Here is a 20,238-nt window from a genome sequence, read left to right on the forward strand (position 1 = left end):
TACATGGTCACTGCCCTAATCATTGCATAGTGCAGAAAATATACACAAGTTACATTTTTTTTATTTTATTTCACCTTTATTTAACCAGGTAGGCTAGTTGCTTTAATAAAGTTAACCATTTTCAGTGTAGTGTCCAAAACGTCTTTCAAGCTGTCAGGCATTCCCTTGGCAGCAAGAGCCTCTCGGAGGATGCTGCAGTGTACCCAACTGCTTGCACGTGCGTTACCACTCCACTATGTCTCCCTGTCATGTTTTTTTTCTCCATCAGTACAAGTACAGAGACCAACATGAGCAGCAGCTACGTTTGGCTACATATGGACTGTTAGTGGAATTCCCGCGAGAGAGCAACGGTTCATGTGATTGGATGTTAATTATTTGACTAGGCCACCTATATTTGACATTGTGTTGTTATTTCACTGAACACTAGATTTTATTTTTGGCAGTGAAACGAGCCTATTCAGTCGAGAAATAAACCCAACTGTATAGCCCCGTTGGAAAATATAAATGGACTGTTTGAAAATGTGAATATATTTTATTTTTTGGCCTACCCCTGACGGCATTGGACGTACCCCTAGGGTATATCTGATGTAGTGTATCTGAGGAAGACCATTACATTGGGATCTTTGTTGTATTGCATCATGTTTAGAGGTAGCAAAAAGTGATAAGACATTTCCTTTCTATTCACTGTAACCCTTGTGGCCTCACAGGTTCAACCCTGCTTATCCTCCTAGACACTCTGAGGCCTGGAGAGAAGCTCTGCCTCTGCCCAATGGTCATAACAGACCAGGGTTTATAGAGATCCAAATAAATAGATAAAGATGGAGTGTAAATTACACCTGGTTTCAGTGGGCTGCCTCGGAGGATAGAGCTGAACGAGCCTGCTGAGGTAAAAGGAGCTGGCTGTGTTTCTCTACAAGCAGAGAGAAGGAAGGCCTCCTGAGCACTATGAATAATGAAACAGTTGACTGCTCTGTACAGATTTCACATGTCATAAAAATGGCTTTTTAGTTGCTGTTAGACCTCTTACCTGTCTGCTAGGCTTACACAGGTTTGGGTGTTTGTGAGGGGCTCACAGGGAACGTTCCCTCATGCCTCATAGACAGCTTTCCAGTAACCGAAGGAAACTGGGTCTTGTATGGGAGGAGATGGAGGGCTAAGGCCTGTTAGGACACCCACAGCAAGCTAAGACATACAGCGGCCATCTTTGAGCCTACTGTAAGAATTACATTTCAGTGTATGAATGTGTTTTACTGTGTATTGCTAAAGCATATGTGCTGCGGTAAGTTTCAGAAGTCGGGGGCGATGGATGGTTTTGTTGGTTTGACTAATTCTGTTTCAGTTTTGTGGTGGTGGGTTGCGGTAGGCCTCTGTCTCCCTGTCAGAATCTTATCAGATTAGCTCATGCTCCAGTTGTCACCCACACACATTCAAGATGGAGGGAAAGGTGAAATGGCTGAATAATTTATGTATGAATCTCCACACAGTGGATTGAGGAGTGTGTTATTATTCCACAGAGGTTCCTCTCAGACACCGAGCAGTTTACCCATCTGTAATATCAACATGGCTTTGGAAGGAACTCACCCTGTCTCATACTGTGCACACTGACACTACCTATCACCAATGCTGATTGATAGCTCTCTCTCTCTCTCTCTCTCTCTCTCTCTTTTTTTGTTCCTCTCCATTTCTCTTGTTCTCTCTTTCTTTCTCTCTGAATCCTGAGCTGATATCCTCCTTTGAAAAGGTAATGATCCTGGTGTGTTGAGATTATGTATGTGCGCTGCACAATGTAATGGCCCGGCTTTTTATTGCCTGCCGCATACTAATCCCACAACTGAAGGAATGAGATGACACCTGCAGGGAGATGTGTGTGAGCCGCAGCCCCACATGAAAGAGCGGCCATTAAAAATGATCAAAGAAATTACAGCACTCTGCCGCACAACACTGCTCTCACGCCTGGCTAGGTGTACATCCCTGTGCCTGTCCGTACACACACACACACACACACACACCAATTAGTATCTTTGTCTGATGGATCTTTTCCATGTGATCTCTGTGGAAATGTCCTAACTCTTAAGTTGCCCTAGGCTTTCTACAGACACTGATACACCCACACTTGCATATAGGAGGAAATGGTGGACATGCATACGCTCAAGAGTTTTCCATACCTCCACCACAGATTATTCATGACACATAATTTCAACAGTTTCCCAATTTAATATTTATTAGCGCTTTTCTTTATCAAGTAGCCACTTGTTACAGTATAAGTCGGAAGTTTACATACACCTTAGCCAAATACATTTAAACTAAATTTTTCACAATTCCTGACGTTTAATCCTAGTAAAAATTCATTTTTTTTAGGTCATTTGGGATCACCACTTTATTTTAAGAATGTGAAATGTCAGAATAATAGTACAGAGTGATTTTATTTCTTTCATCACATTCCCAGTGGGTCAGAAGTTTACATGCACTCAATTCGTATTTTGTAGCATTGCCTTTAAATTGTTTAACTTGGGTCAAACATTTTGGGTAGCCTTCCACAAGCTTCCCACAATAAGTTGGGTCAATTTTGGCCCATTCCTCCTGACAGAGCTGGTGTAACTGAGTCAGGTTTGTAAGGCCTCCTTGCTCACACATGCTTTTTCAGTTCTGCCCACAAATTTTCTATGGGATTGAGGTCAGGGCTTTGTGATGGCCACTCGAATACCTTGACTTTGTTGTCCTTAAGCCATTTTGCCACAACTTTGGAAGTATGCTTGGGGTCATTGTCCATTTGGAAGACCCATTTGCGACCAGTCTTTAACTGCCTGACTGATGTCTTGAAATGTTGCTTCAATATAACCACATAATATTCCTCCCTCATGATGCTATCTATTTTGTGTAGTGCACCTGTCCCTCCTGCAGCAAAGCACCCTCACCTCATGATGCTGCCACCCCCGTACTTCATGGTTGGGATGGTGTTCTTCGGCTTGCAAGCCTCTCCCCTTTTCCTCCAAACATAACAATGGTCATTATGGCCAAACAGTTCTATTTTTGTTTTATCAGACCAGAGGACATTTCTCCAAAAAGTACGATCTTCGTCACCATGTGCAGTTGCAAACCGTAGTCTGGCTTATTTATGTCGGTATCGGAGCAGTGGCTTCTTCCTTGCTGAGTGGCTCTCTCTTTCACTACAGTAGGTAGTAAAATGTCTTACAAATCTCCGTGGACGTGCAAAATGCTGTGTAATGTAGATTCCTGTGTTCTTTGATAGGCGGAGCAGAGGTCTGAAAACGTCTCCAAGTCTACTTAGTGAGAAAGTCTAATTACCTTTCAAAAGATAATCCATGCGTTTATACCCAGGGTAGTCTACAAAAACTCAGCGCTCCTGTGAACAAGAGCAGAATATTCTCCATATGGAATGAGAGTGAAACTAAATGAAGACTAATATGTCTAAAATAAATGGGAAAATAGGCCCAAGCCAAGGTATGGCTTCTCTATCATGATGACCTTTGGTTATTCCTTGTGTGTGTATGCGTTTGTACGTGGGTGTTGAACACAGGTGGTCTGAAGAGGACCGACCTGACTGCTTTTCCTGTCACACAGGTACAACTGCTGGGCCCGAGAGGAGACACTGTAGGGCAAACTGCTGCTTTTCTACTTCCGGCGCCGACAGAGATGGCCGCCTCGCTTCGCGTTCCTAGGAAACTATGCAGTTTTTTGTTTTTTTACGTGTTATTTCTTACATTAGTACCCCAGGTCATCTTAGGTTTCATTACATACAGTCGAGAAGAACTACTGAACATAAGATCAGCGTCAACTCACCATCAGTACGACCAAGAATATGTTTTTCGCGACGCGGATCCTGTGTTCTGCCTTACAAACAGGACAACGGAGTGGATCCCATGCAGCGACCCAAAAAAACGACTCCGAAAAAGAGGGAAATGAGGCGGTCTTCTGGTCAGACTCCGGAGACGGGCACACCGTGCACCACTCCCTAGCATTCTTCTTGCCAATGTCCAGTCTCTTGACAACAAGATTGATGAAATCCGAGCAAGGGTAGCATTCCAGAGGGACATCAGAGACTGTAACGTTCTTTGCTTCACGGAAACGTGGCTCACTGGAGAGACGCTATCCGAGGCGGTGCAGCCAACGGGTTTCTCCACGCATCGCGCAGACAGAAACAAACATCTTTCTGGTAAGAAGAGGGGCGGGGGCGTATGCCTTATGGCTAACGTGACATGGTGTGATGAAAGAAACATACAGGAACTCAAATCCTTCTGTTCACCTGATTTAGAATTCCTCACAATCAAATGTAGACCGCATTATCTACCAAGAGAATTCTCTTCGATTATAATCACAGCCGTATATATCCCCCCCCAAGCAGACACATCGATGGCTCTGAACAAACTTTATTTAACTCTTTGCAAACTGGAAACCATTTATCCGGAGGCTGCATTCATTGTAGCTGGGGATTTTAACAAGGCTAATCTGAAAACAAGACTCCCTAAATTTTATCAGCATATCGATTGCGCAACCAGGGGTGGAAAGACCTTGTATCATTGTTACTCTAACTTCCGCGACGCATATAAGGCCCTGCCCCGCCCCCCTTTCGGAAAAGCTGACCACGACTCCATTTTGTTGATCCCTGCCTACAGACAGAAACTAAAACAAGAGGCTCCCACGCTGAGGTCTGTCCAACGCTGGTCCGACCAAGCTGACTCCACACTCCAAGACTGCTTCCATCACGTGGACTGGGACATGTTTCGTATTGCGTCAGATAACAATATTGACGAATACGCTGATTCGGTGTGCGAGTTCATTAGAACGTGCGTTGAAGATGTCGTTCCCATAGCAACGATTAAAACATTCCCTAACCAGAAACCGTGGATTGATGGCAGCATTCGCGTGAAACTGAAAGCGCGAACCACTGCTTTTAATCAGGACAAGGTGTCTGGTAACATGACCGAATACAAACAGTGCAGCTATTCCCTCCGCAAGGCTATCAAACAAGCTAAGCGTCAGTACAGAGACAAAGTAGAATCTCAATTCAACGGCTCAGACACAAGAGGCATGTGGCAGGGTCTACAGTCAATCACGGACTACAGGAAGAAATCCAGCCCAGTCACGGACCAAGATGTCTTGCTCCCAGGCAGACTAAATAACTTTTTTGCCCGCTTTGAGGACAATACAGTGCCACTGACACGGCCTGCAACGAAAACATGCGGTCTCTCCTTCACTGCAGCCGAGGTGAGTAAGACATTTAAACGTGTTAACCCTCGCAAGGCTGCAGGCCCAGACGGCATCCCCAGCCGCGCCGTCAGAGCATGCGCAGACCAGCTGGCCGGTGTGTTTACGGACATATTCAATCAATCCCTATACCAGTCTGCTGTTCCCACATGCTTCAAGAGGGCCACCATTGTTCCTGTTCCCAAGAAAGCTAAGGTAACTGAGCTAAACGACTACCGCCCCGTAGCACTCACTTCCGTCATCATGAAGTGCTTTGAGAGACTAGTCAAGGACCATATCACCTCCACCCTACCTGACACCCTAGACCCACTCCAATTTGCTTACCGCCCAAATAGGTCCACAGACAATGCAATCTCAACCACACTGCACACTGCCCTAACCCATCTGGACAAGAGGAATACCTATGTGAGAATGCTGTTCATTGACTACAGCTCGGCATTCAACACCATAGTACCCTCCAAGCTCGTCATCAAGCTCGAGACCCTGGGTCTCGACCCCGCCCTGTGCAACTGGGTACTGGACTTCCTGACGGGCCGCCCCCAGGTGGTGAGGGTAGGCAACAACATCTCCTCCCCGCTGATCCTCAACACTGGGGCCCCACAAGGGTGCGTTCTGAGCCCTCTCTTGTACTCCCTGTTCACCCACGACTGCGTGGCCACGCACGCCTCCAACTCAATCATCAAGTTTGCGGACGACACAACAGTGGTAGGCTTGATTACCAACAACGACGAGACGGCCTACAGGGATGGAGGTGAGGGCCCTCGGAGTGTGGTGTCAGGAAAATAACCTCACACTCAACGTCAACAAAACTAAGGAGATGATTGTGGACTTCAGGAAACAGCAGAGGGAACACCCCCCTATCCACATCGATGGAACAGTAGTGGAGAGGGTAGCAAGTTTTAAGTTCCTCGGCATACACATCACAGACAAACTGAATTGGTCCACTCACACAGACAGCATTGTGAAGAAGGCGCAGCAGCGCCTCTTCAACCTCAGGAGGCTGAAGAAATTCGGCTTGTCACCAAAAGCACTCACAAACTTCTACAGATGCACAATCGAGAGCATCCTGGCGGGCTGTATCACCGCCTGGTACGGCAACTGCTCCGCCCTCAACCGTAAGGCTCTCCAGAGGGTAGTGAGGTCTGCACAACGCATCACCGGGGGCAAACTACCTGCCCTCCAGGACACCTACACCACCCGATGTTACAGAAAGGCCATAAAGATCATCAAGGACATCAACCACCCGAGCCACTGCCTGTTCACCCCGCTATCATCCAGAAGGCGAGGTCAGTACAGGTGCATCAAAGCTGGGACCGAGAGACTGAAAAACAGCTTCTATCTCAAGGCCATCAGACTGTTAAACAGCCACCACTAACATTGAGTGGCTGCGGCCAACACACTGACACTGACTCAACTCCAGCCACTTTAATAATGGGAATTGATGGGAAATTAAGTAAATATATCACTAGCCACTTTAAACAATGCTACCTTATATAATGTTACTTACCCTACATTATTCATCTCATATGCATACGTATATACTGTACTCTATATCATCGACTGTATCCTTATGTAATACATGTATCACTAGCCACTTTAACTATGCCACTTTGTTTACATACTCATCTCATATGTACATACTGTACTCGATACCATCTACTGTATCTTGCCTATGCTGCTCTGTACCATCACTCATTCATATATCCTTATGTACATATTCTTTATCCCCTTACACTGTGTACAAGACAGTAGTTTTGGAATTGTTAGTTAGATTACTTGTTGGTTATGACTGCATTGTCGGAACTAGAAGCACAAGCATTTCGCTACACTCGCATTAACATCTGCTAGCAATGTGTATGTGACAAATAAAATTTGATTTGATTTGCTATAATCTGCACACACACACACACAAAAACCCACACACAACCAATCCATAACACACACACACACACAATGGAGAGTAGTAGACAGTCCCAATGCCTCTTCATGTTCCATGCTGCTTACAATAACTTATAAAATACCCAAACACCTTGTCTTAGAACACAAACATAAGATATCAACAACCATACTACTTGACCTCTCTCCACCTCGCATAGTTGAACTGCTCTTCACAGACAAGACCTATCACAGCCTATGGAAATCCTACTTCATCCCTCACAGAGCCCCATTTTACTCTAATTAGCTGCAACATCCATCTGTGTGTTTAATTAATACAGAGAGCGTGTGAGGGACAACTCAACATCCTGTTTACCTCAACAGAATGAATATGCTCTAGTTCTGGGGGATTCTAAGTACTGTATGATGAATCAGATGAACTCATCTGAAAAACGAAAGTGATCTCCCTCAAACCTGCTTCACCCGCCCTACCCAGCCCTGTGATCAGTCAGTCAGTCAGCAGGTACTGGGCAGGGCTGGTCTAGGCTAGTCTACACACAGCTAGGGAGCAGCTGGGTCCAGTTGTGCTGAAGCCTGGGAGAAGAGGAGGGAGTTTGGGATGAACAGATGAATAGATGCTCAGGGGTTTCAGTAAACATAGCCTGATGGTACTCTGGCAGCGTTTCCTCTGTTCACTTTGTTTTACAATGGCTTTTTGTCACTGTGGCTCTCCTGAGCCCTGGGTTATTCACTCTCTCCCTGTTATCAGGGCTGATTAGGAGGACTAGGTTGGGCCTGCAGCTTCTCTAACATCCACAGGCAGTAGGCCACAGCAGCCATTACTGTACGGTAAGATAGATGAACAAATGAGTAACATCTAACCAATAACATTCCAGTAGCATTACAACTCCCATCTCCAGCCCTAATGTCCAGTACATTGGAACAACACCTCTGTGTTACTCCATAAAAACGAGAATGATAAAACAAAGAAAGGTAAACAACAATTGACAGCCTAATGTCACCATACAAGATAAATACACGTTTATTTTAAATGTTTAAAATAAGCTACACTATGCTAGTTTAATGGGGCTGTATTGAAGCACCATTGCCATGAGCTAGGGTAAAAATGAATTAAAACATCTTCTCCATACTGACTGATACTGGGATTGTTGGCAGGCAGGAAGTTGATATGATTCCCAAGGTGTACTGGGGAGAGATCCCACTGGTCCGATAAAAGGCCTGCAAACGCTGCTTTTCTCCAGACGTAGGTCTACACTCAACTTTAATTGGCCTTTTCTTCAGCTGTGAACCTTAATGACTCTGTTCCTGAATTGAAGTCTCTCTCTCTCACCCTTCCTCGCCCTTCTCTATCCTTCCCTTCCTCCTCATCCTCATGCACCTCTCTCCCTCACACTACCTTTCATTGCCTCACCCTCAGCCACTCCTAGCAGCTATGCACACACCTTTGTTTCCACACATAAAACCTTTTCTTTGAGGTTAAAGTCTAAGTGTTTTTCTCTCCAAAAGGTTAGGGAGGACAAGGTATGTATCACTCCTGAATAATTTCTCTAGTTTTTCTCTCCTTTTGTCGCCATGGTGCTTTCTCTCCATTGTCGCTACCTTTGCAACATCAGCCACAATCCATTCATTTCTGACAGAGAGGTGAGAAACAGAAGAAACACTCATGGAGGTGAACCAGTGAACCAAACTTCTCAGGATACTAGGGCTGGGAATTTCCAGGGACCTCATGATACGACATTATCACGATACAATATGTACTGCGATTCTCACAATTCGATATGTATTGCAATTCGATGTTCCAAACATATTGCTCACCTGCAGCTGCAGAGGGAAAGGAGAGAGACATGAGAAAAAAATTCTGAAAACAAATATAATGCTGCAATACTGTCAAAACTATACAATATATCATCAAAAATTATATCCCGATATGCAACTGTATAGATTTTTCCCCCATCACTACAGGATACACAGCAGGCCTTGGCTTTACAGATCCTACAGAACAACAAGGTGTGGAGAAAATCTATTGTCTACATTACCTAATGTGTTGTATAATTGACTCACACATTGGGAGTCAAGGCTAAATTTAAATTAGGTTAATTCCATTCATGCATTTGTGCTGGCAGAACAAAGCAAAACAGCACAGTTTGTCCATTCTCCATCAGCTCTCTGCATTGTCTACTCACAACATTGTTGTAAAGCCCATTGTAGTGTTGTCACGATACTAGAATTGACTTAGATACCGTTACCAGGTTTAGTATAACAATACTCCATACCAAAACGAGACCAAGACTATAACACGGCACAAAGAAGGCATATTAGCCAGGAATCACAGAACTTGATCCAGACACATTAACTTTTGAGTTCAATATCATTACATTACAGCCATGTATGCATTAATGAATCAATTATACATACTATCAATGAGTTTTTAGCAATCTAACTACATAACATAATGGTAATAATTTTATCTCTATGAATAAACTGGGCAATTCAAGATGTAGCCTAGGCTTATCCACAATATAGGTGAATTGATATTCGACAGGAATGTGTGCATGCATTGAGTTATTGCACTTGTTTTGGCTAATTTCATGGGGCTACAGACAATCGTATTGTTTTGTACTTAACAACATTTGCATAGAAGTTGATTATTTTATAAAAATGTGCTCTGTTTCTTTAACCATTTGGCTCATTCATTCATGAGCCAAAAGGCAATAGATAATCTTTGCAAGAGACATGAGAGACCGAATAAGTGAATGAATAAAGTTTTTAGTGGCAATCAGCTTTGAAATCAGCATATTTTGCGTTGTGATTCGCATATTATCACAAACAAAGTGCTAGGGTAGTGAATTGATGTTATCTTTAATTGTTATCTAGTAAGGAAAGCTAGTCTACAAAGCTTGAAGCTACCGGCACCTTCTTGCATTGTAAAGTGTTCTAGCCTGTTTGGACATTGTTTTGAGAACAATAATGAACAATTTCTACATTTCTACATGCTTTATCACATTATTCAAGTGTTAACTTCTGTGCAGCATGAGTGGGGACCTAACATGATCCAGCTCAGACTGCCAGTGCAGGCTAAGTGGAACAGGCACGGCGGGGTGCACGCCTCCCGCTATAACGGGATATTGGCTGCCGCTGATAGTTGATCTGTGAGACACATTTTGACAGAAGTACTGAAAGTAACAACACCATTTTTCATGAGTTAGTATTGAAAAAGTACTAAAGTTTCGGTATTCGGGCAACTCTAGCCTCTTGCCTTGAAGAGTGTGAGATGGAAGAAACTCAAAGCTATGTGCAACTGAAAACCCATTATGAGGGATAAATGCAAGAAGGGTCAATGTCTCCAGTGTAAAAACTTACACTACTCTTAAAGACAATAACAAACCCTTTTTAATGGATGTCTACTGTACCAGCATACCTTTATGTGTGAAAAAGCATAAGATGCACAATGGCTACTGGACACTGTACTCCGTACCTACATTGTATTACACATTTTTTATCTATGTTTGAGCTTTCAATAGATTTGAAAGATTGCCACAAGCATATTATTCTTCTAGCATGAAAGCAAAAGAGTTTGCAACTTCAAGGCTGTCCATCTTCATGAAAAATTATTATTATTTTTTTTTGTGTACGTGTGTGTGTGTGTGTGTGTGTGTGTGTGTGTGTGTGTGTGTGTGTGTGTGTGGCCCCTGTCCTTCAGAGCAGCAGTGTGTTTCTTCCCTGCCAGCTGCCCTGGTCTGGCCAGCATGGAGCGGAGTACTGAGTGATAGACTGATCGATGGGCAGCCTAATCAGCCAGCTTAACTCTAATACCATGGACAGGTCCACATCATTATCATATCAGGCTCCACACGTTTCGAGGTGACAAGGAAGAGGCAAAAGATTAAAGCCAATCTTGTAAAGAGGCGCCACAACTTTTAATGCGCTGACCAAGACGGGCTAGGTTTTATCTGGAAGCAGAGAAAGAAGACTGAAGGAAGAGACAAAACAACACAGTGAAAACAGATGAGGAACTCATCAGTTAAAATTATTCTGTGCTTGGGGAGTGCTAGTGGTTTTGTTGTGGCACAAGCTCTAACCGTACCTCAAACCACTTCCATCAGCCAGCTCTCCCCCAAGCCCACAGCCTGGTCCTAGACTCCTAGCAGCCCCATTACTGGCTGTCTATTAAGGTAAGAGTTTGTTTAACTCCACACACATTTGGGGGAGCTGGGGGAACTCTTAGAAATCATGTATAAACTGCTTTAAACAAACTTTTTACAGGCCGTAAATGACGCATAAAAGGGGAAACAGGTTTGAGGTTGGAGCTGGGGCTTGTGGTGGTGGTGTCTGCACACACTTCATACGATTAGCTTCAACACACACACACACCCGATCTGTGAGTGATTCACAAAGGAGGAACACAATACATGCATTCACACTTCAAAACCAGTCAAAATGACAGACACATTCATGAGAAATGTTGACTAACTGAGCAAAAACAAAAAACATTCCAATGCCAAGAACAACCTGGCACCAATTAAGCTCTAGCTTTAGAAAGCACTGCCAATTCAAACCCAACAGGCAAACACAGTATGTGCTACATTCAGTATTGTGTAATGGCATTGAGTTTCTTTCCAGCATGTTCAAATAATATACAACAGTGTATGTAGGCTCTACGCGCTTATCTTCAGTGGGCTGCTATAATGAATGAGCAGATTAGTTTTGGGTTTCATAATTAATGCTGCCTGTTGAAGGTCAACCACATTCCATTCCTGTGAATATGAAATGACTGAAAGGTCTGGGGCAGTCAGCTACACAGAGAGACAAAGAGAACGTTGACTTGGCCAACAGGCACACCCTTTCCCAAACTCAGCCTGGGCTTATTTTAACAATCCAATACAAACACATTTATCCTTTTTCTTATTGTCTTAGTTCATAATTCACCGTTACTCAATTACTGTCAGCTTCCTTTACATCGCAGGATAGAGTCTACAGGGAAATGGAGGGGGATACCAATTTCTACAAAAGCAACTTTCTGTTCACCAAAATTGCCGTTCTCATTATACTGTTCACGGGAGAAATGCCAAGGTGCTCAAACCAAAGGTTTTTGAGGCATGAAACCTGATTAATAAGCTGTGATACAGATGTCTCCATGACAATTTCATCTGTAATGAAGACCATGTGGTTAGCAGCTCCAGTGTCGACCCTGAGGCCCAGCTACAGTGAATACGGCTGATTTTGCATGAAAAGCCCAGTTAATAACATTTGGGGGAAATCTTAACAATCGTTCAGTGCAGGAACAAGTTCAACAATACATGGGCCTGAGAGTAAATCAATCTTAAATTGATTAGCTGTTCCCAGTGAAAGACTCAGATGAGGTTGTTTCCCCTATCTTGTTCTGAACTCACCTGCAAGCCCACTGACGGCCTAGCTCCAGGCTTATTCTATGAGCCTTGACAATCCATAACACACACACAGTCAGCAGTCTATACAGTTATGAATGTGACTTTCCCCATAGTCAGAGTATAACCCTGAACTTAGCGGCCAACACTCCCCATCATCATTAATGCTTAAGATGGCTAACAAGCCCACTGTCAACAGCTTCCAGGCTAATCGACATGTCAATCAATGGCGGGCGTGAGGCGGGCTTTTAGAGGGTCCCTGGGGTGGCTGCTTAGAGCACGCTCAGTTTAACACAGCAGCGCACTGAGGGTGTAAACAGAGAGGGATATAGACTGCTGGATTGACTAGCTGATCAATGCCATTGATCACTCACCTCCAGCTCTTTGTGAAGGCTGACTGTTCTCCCCTCCACCGCCCGGTCCTCCGCCTCCTCAGCCTCCAGCGCCTGGAGCAGAACCTCATTCTGCTCACTCAGGTCCCACACAAACGACTGCAGCACACCCACCTTGCTCTAGAGGGAGACAGAGAAGAGGGGCACAGCAGACATGACCTTTGTTAGGTGTTTATTGGAATATCAACACTGAAATGGATTGCTGCTACCCACCACTGTTATGGAGGGAGGACGGAATGACCAGTTGGGATTTTTAAAAATCCATTCAGAAAAACACAGCACATTCTCAAACACCACTTTGTATGAACACAGCAAAAACAAGCAGTGATGGTCAGAGAAAGTTTGAAAGTGGTAGGCATCAGGTAGGTAAGTCAGGTAGGTATTTGAGGGAGACAGAACCAACTCTTCTAGCTTGCTGTTGTGTCCTTTCCTGTCCCGCCCCCATCCCCTCTCTGACAGCCAGCCCCTCTGATCATCAAGCAGGACATGTAGGGGGTGTTCGGGAAAAAACCTGTCACATGACATCCAACCCCCCTCCCATATTAGAGCTCTGCTAACACCAGGGGTACTATTAGTCATATGCCACCTCTGATCTAGCACGGCATCTTCACAGCCCAGACACATGGATGCTCTGACACTAATTCCTATGCAGGAACATGCCGACTATCTGCAGAACAGCCCAGACAGTTTGGACCCAGATTATAATTTAGTGCGGGATGGACACATAGGATTATTATGGCTCTGTCGGCCGTCAGGTAGAAATGGAGATAAATGCTCCATCAGACTGAAGGGTATTTGCTTTTCAAAGCCTCTTTTATAGGAGTGGAGATGGAGGTGAAGTGGAAGTGACAAGTGCCCCGCCTCACTTAAACAGAACACAAACAGGTGGGTTTGATGCTGCCCTGATGCAAAGCCCAGCCCACCAGCTCAATCAGCCCGTGGTGATGGGCACTGGCAGCACACACCCGGTGAACTGGGGACCGTACATTGAAAGGCCCTCCCCCTTCGAGGGCTAATTCTCTAGCCCCAAAGACGCATGTGGGAGTCCTTACTGTGACTAATAGATGAGAGGAGCAGCATTAGGTTCCTTGAGAGTACCAACATGGGTCCTGCCAACATCAAAGGTTCCCCTTTCTGTTAAATAATTCTGCCCTCAGTTTGAAAGAATGAGCAGGTGAGAGGGAAAAGAGGATGGAGAGGGGGAGCGAGTTAGGAAACGTCTGGCAAGGGGGAGAAGGGAGAGAGTGTGAGGAAAGGTAGGGCAGGAGGGATGAGAAAGAGGGGGAGAAAATAAGAGAGAGAGAGAGAGAGAGAGAGTGGGAAATAGAGAGAACACAGAATGTTATATTTTAGGTGTATAATCCTGCCTCCCAGCTGTGAGCAATTTTATAAAACAAATATCCTGACCATGAGGAAGATAATGCAAACTTCATAATGACAAATAATAATCCAATAACACCAATAGCCAGCCACCCAGCTGCATCCAGGACAGCGGCTGGCTATCTCGGCCACCACACAGCCTCACCACATTCAAATTCATATTGGATTTTTATTCTTTCACCTTTCTCAAAGCATCCATTTCAGACGGCATGAAAAAGTAATATTCCAGCAATAAAGCTTGATTTACACCCCTTCCATGTTCCCCCTCTTCCTTTTTTTATTTGATCATTTAGCCAGGATCGTATAACTGTATATCAGACACAAATGAAATCAGCTCCCTTGCACATTAAGGCCATGTCTTGCTGCAGCTAACATCCCCTGCAACCCAGCCGCCCAGGTCCACAGCAAGCCAAGGGCAGTGTCCCATTCATTTTCAGGCCCATTTCCTGCTATGATTAGGCGATCAATCAATCGCAGCCTTCAATCTCATCAGGCAGACGGGATTATCTGCCCATCTCCCCTCTCTCCCTCTCTCCACTCAGTCAAACACTCACTCCCTCCCTCCCTCCCTCACACATGGCAGCACATTAACATCAGATCAAGTATCACCCAACGCACGCCGTCTGCCACATCAGCCAACCACAAACAGACAGTTCTTCATCGCACCCTTCTCTCAACATCTCCTGTCTCCTAAGGAGCACACACACATACACACACAGTTCATAGTTAGAAGCATCAAGCATTAGGATCCCTGTGGATTGACAGAGTGCGGCCTTTGGTAAAGCAGTCTTATATATTATTATATATAAGACATATATATAACCTTTATTTAACCAGGTAGGCCAGTTGAGAACAAGTTCTCATTGACAACTGTGACCTGGCCAAGACAAAGCAAAGCAATGCGACACAAACGTATAGTCAATAACACAAAAGTCTACATACAGTGTGTGTAAATGAAGTAAGATTAGGGAGGTATGGCAATAAAATAGGCTATAGTGGTGAAATAATTACAGTTTAGCAATTAAACACTTGAGTGATAGATGTGCAGAAGATGAATGTGCAAGTAGAGATACTGGGGTGCAAAGGAAAAGGAAAAATAAATAACAATATGGGGATGTGGTAGTTGGGTGTGTTATTTACAGATGGGCTATGTACAGGTAAAATGATGTGTAAGCTGCTCTGTCAGCTGATGCTTAAAGTTAGTGAGGGAGATATGAGTCTCCAGCTTCAGTGATTTTTGCGATTCGTTCCAGTCATTGGCAGCAGAGAACTGGAAGGAAAGGCAGCCAAAGGTGGAGTTGGCTTTGGGGGTGACCAGTGAAATATACCTGCTGGAGTGGGTGTTGCTATGGTGACCAGTGAGCTGAGATAAGGCAGGGCTTTACCTAGCAAAGACATATAGATTTTTTTCAAGGCTTTTATTGTTTTCACTATATATTTTACCTCTTGGGGATGTCATTCGAAAACATAATAATGTTAACTTTCACTGCTATGCGGATGACACACAGCTGTACATTTCAATGAAACACGGTGAAGTCCCAAATTAATCTGACAATTAATCTTGATTGGTTGTACAGTCGTCTCAAATAAAACTGTGAAGGACCTCTGCGTTACTCTGGACCCTGATCTCTCTTTTGACGAACATATCAAGACTGTTTCAAGGACAGCTTTTTTCCATCTACGTAACATTGCAAAAATCAGAAACTTTCTGTCCAAAAATGATGCAGAAAAATGAATCCATGCTTTTGTTACTTCTAGGTTAGACTACTGCAAGGCTCTACTTTCCGGCTACCCGGATAAAGCACTAAATAAACTTCAGTTAGTGCTAAATACGGCTGCTAGAATCCTGACTAGAACAAAAATATTTGATCATATTACTCCAGTCCTAGCCTCCCTACACTGGCTTCCTGTTAAGGCAAGGGCTGATTAAGCTTTTACTGCTAACCTACAAAGCATTACATGGGCTTGCTCCTACCTATCGCTCAGATTTGGTCCTGCCGTACATAGCTACACGTGCGCTACTGTCACAAGACACAGGCGTCCTAATTGTCCCTAGAATTTCTAAGCAAACAGCTGGAGGTAGGGCTTTCTCCTATAGAGTTCCATTTTTATGGAATGGTCTGCCTACCCATGTGAGAGACACAGACTCTGTCTCAACCTTTAAGTCTTTACTGAAGACTCATCTCTTCAGTGGGTCATATGATTGAGTGTAGTCTGGCCCAGGAGTGTGAAGGTGAACGGAAAGGCTCTGGAGCAGGTCAATTCTCAAGAGGCGGGTGGACAAACAAAACCCCACAAATTCTGACAAACTCCAAGCATTGATTCTGCAGGAATTGTATTTATTACCTTTATTTAACTAGGCAAGTCAGTTAAGAACAAAATCTTATTTTTAATGTTCTCAATGGGATTAAGGTCTGATGAGTTTCCTGGCCATGGACCAAAAATATCGATGTTTTGTTCCCCGAGCCACTTATAGCACGGTGCTCCATCATGCCGGAAAAGGCATTGTTCGCCACCAAACTGTTCCTGGATGGTTGGGAGAAGTTGCTCTCGGAGGATGTGTTGGTACCGTTCTTTATTCATGGCTGTGTTCTTAGGCAAAATTGTGTGTGAGCTCACTCCCTTGGCTGAGAAGCAACCCCACACATGAATGGTCTCAGGATGCTTTATGTTGGCATGACACAGGACTGATGGTAGCGCTCACCTTGTCTTCTCCGGACAAGCTTTTTTCCAGATGCCCCAAACAATCGGAAAGGGAATTCATCTGAGAAAATGACTTTACCCCAGTCCTCAGCAGTCCAATCCCTGTACCCTTGCAGAATATCAGTGTGTCCCTGATGTTTTTCCTGAAAAGAAACGGCTTCTTTGCTGCCCTTCTTGACACCAGGCCATACTCCAAAAGTCTTCGCCTCTCTGTGCGTGCAGGTGCACTCACACCTGCCTGCTGCCATTTCTGAGGAGCAAGCTCTGTACTGGTGGTGCCACGATCCCGCAGCTGAATCAACTTTAGGAGACGGTCCTGGCACTTGCTGGACTTTCTTGGGTGCCCTGAAGCCTTCTTCACAACATTTGAACCACTCTCCTTGAAGTTCTTGATGATCCGATAAATGGTTGATTTAGGTGCAATCTTACTGGCAGCAATATCCTTGCCTGTGAAGCCCTTTTTGTGCAGAGCAATGATGATGGCACGTTTCCTTGCAGGTAACCATGGTTGACAGCGGAAGAACAATGATTCCAAGCACCACCCTCCTTTTGAAGCTTCCAGTCTGTTATTCAAACTCAATCAGCATGACAAAGTGATCTCCAGCCTTGTCATCGTCAACACTCACACCTGGGTTAACGAGAGAATCACTGACATGATGTCAGCTGGTCCTTTTGTGGCAAGGCTGAAATGCAGGGGAAATGTTTTTGGGGGATTAATTTGCATGGGATAGATATAGGTCTGTAACAGTTTTGGTCTAGAGTGTCTCCCCCTATGAAGAGGGGGATGACCGCTTTCACTTACACACTCCCCCTCCAAGCCCCTATCTTCCTTGAGAAGATATTGAAGGGATGGCATCCCTCAACACCACTGGATCATAACTGCACTTGTGAGAGATAGTAATCAATCATTTATTTTCTTAAATGTGGTAAAAGTCACATCACACAATGTCCAGTAAAGCCAAAGACCTCACATAGCTTATCTCTGTTATTCACTGCAGATACTGATTAGGACTAGCTGTGAGGTTTGGAGTGTTAGAATACATTGATCAAGCCTGGGCTTGTCCTTCCATTGGTCAAAGAGAAACCTCATATCGCCAACATGCTTGTGTACCCACAATGCACTGGGGAGCAGCTTGACTCTTCAGTCTCTGTCAGGTTAAGAGATGTTACTCTATAAAAGCATGGTAGCTGAAATCTTTGTGGTAGGAAAGGGGGAGGAGGTGTTTTTTACAATGTGGACCACTGTTTACACTCCCTAAATGATGGCTAATATGGTAACTTGGAAACAACAGACACTTGGAAACAACGGCTGTTGGGGCTTCTCAATATGGCCAGATAAATGGCCCACTGAGACCAGGGACTGAAAGGAGATATGGGGTCCAAGAGACACCTCTACACACATACTGGTACTGAGGCAGAGAGCAGAGAGCAGGGGACAGTCTACAAGCCATCAATAAAGGTCCTTACAGGCCATGGGTCTACTCTACGCTTACAGAGCATTCAGAAAGTATTCAGACCCCTTGACTTTTTCCACATTTTGGAAATATTACAGCCTTATTCTAAAATCCATTCTAAAATTGATTAAATAATCTACACACAATACCACATAACGACAAAGCAAAAACAGGTTTTTTAATTTAACAAAAAGTTTTGTGGAAATATCACATTTACATAAGTACTCAGAGCCTTTACTCAGTTATTTGTTGAAGCACCTTTGGCAGCGATTACACCCTTGAGTCTTCTTGGGTATGACGATACAAGTTTGGTACACTTGTATTTGGGGATCCTCTCAAGCTCGGTCAGGTTGGATGGAGAGTGCCGCTGCACAGCTATTTTCAGGTTTCTCCAGAGATGTTCTATTGGGTTCAAGTCCAGGCTCTGGTTGGGCCACACAAGGACATGCAGAGACTTCTCCCGAAGCCACTCCTGCTTTGTCTTGGCTGTGTGCTTAGGGTCGTTGTCCTGTTGGAAGGTGAATCTTCGCCCCAGTCTGAGGTCCTGAGCAGGTTTTCAAGGTTCTCTCTGTACTTTGCTCCATTCATCTTTCACTCGATCCTGACTAGTCTACCAGTCCCTGCCACTGAAAAACATCCCCACAGCATGATGCTGCCACCACCATGCTTCACCGTAGGGATGGTGCCAGGTTTCCTCCAGACATGACGCTTGGCATTCAGGCCAAAGAGTTCAATATTGGTTTCATCAGACCAGAGAATCTTGTTTCTCATGGTCTGCGAGTCCTTTAGGTGCCTTTTGGCAAACACCAAGCATGCTGTCATGTGCGTTTTACTGAGGAGTGGCTTCTGTCTGGCCACTCTAGCATAAAGGCCTGATTGGTGGAGTGCTGCAGAGATGGTTGTCCTTCTGGAAGGTTTGGCCGGGCAGCCAGCTCTAGGAAGAGTCTTGGTGGTTCCAAACGTCTTCCATTTAAGAATGATGGAGACCACAGTGTCCTTGGGGACCTTCAATGCTACAGACATTTTTTGGTAGCCTTCCCCAGGTCTGTGCCTCGACACTGTCTCTGAGCTCTACAGACAGTTCCTTCGACCTAATGGCTTGGATTTTGCTCTGACATGCACTGTCAACTGTGGGACCTTACATAGACAGGTGTGTGCCTTTCCAAATCATGTCCAATCAATTGAATTTACCACAAGTGGACTCAATCAAGTTGTATAAACATCTCAAGGATGATCAATGGAAACAGAATGCATCTGAGCTCAATTTCAAGACTCATAGCAAAGGCTCTGAATACTTAGTTAAATAAGGTTTTTGTGTTTTTTATTTTTAATAAATGTGCATTCATGTCTATAAACCTGTTTTCACTTTCATTATAGGGTATTGTGTGTAGATTGATGAGGGAAAAACATAATTAAATCAATTTTAGAATAAGGCTGTAACGTAACAAAATGTGGAAAAGGTCAAGGGGTCTGAATACTTTTCCCGAATGCACTGTACGTACTACAGAATAAGTTAAACATTTTTGAACTTACAGAACTGGATAGAGATCATTTTGAAAATACCTAAATGAGTATGACATACCCCTCTGATGGTAATTATCAAGTAAATTAGATAGTGTATGCTATGTAATCTAATTAAACTCTTAGCTCACTGCTTTACAGGACAGGCAATAGAGATGTTAATATACTGTACTAGTCCTTCTTTGAATCCTTGACAAGAGTTCTAAAAGGCTTGTTTTGTGTTTCCAGAGCCGAGGCTGTCAGAGGCGGTGAATCAAACAGGATTTCCCCAAACCAAAGATA

At 44.2% G+C, this 20,238-nt stretch overlaps 1 long non-coding RNA gene across 5 annotated transcripts in view; it reads right to left on the minus strand.

The window, feature by feature from the left end:
* Window positions 1-20,238, minus strand: part of LOC110526398 — a 48,075-nt gene that overhangs the window by 25,306 nt on the left and 2,531 nt on the right. For all 5 annotated transcript variants that reach the window (XR_005052203.1, XR_005052205.1, XR_005052204.1 and 2 more), the window contains exon 3: window positions 12,881-13,018. This is a non-coding gene — a long non-coding RNA (uncharacterized LOC110526398). The remainder of the gene's footprint in view (window positions 1-12,880; window positions 13,019-20,238) is intronic.

This window comes from Oncorhynchus mykiss, chromosome 6 (assembly GCF_013265735.2).
Source record: "Oncorhynchus mykiss isolate Arlee chromosome 6, USDA_OmykA_1.1, whole genome shotgun sequence".
Taxonomy (NCBI): domain Eukaryota; kingdom Metazoa; phylum Chordata; class Actinopteri; order Salmoniformes; family Salmonidae; genus Oncorhynchus; species Oncorhynchus mykiss.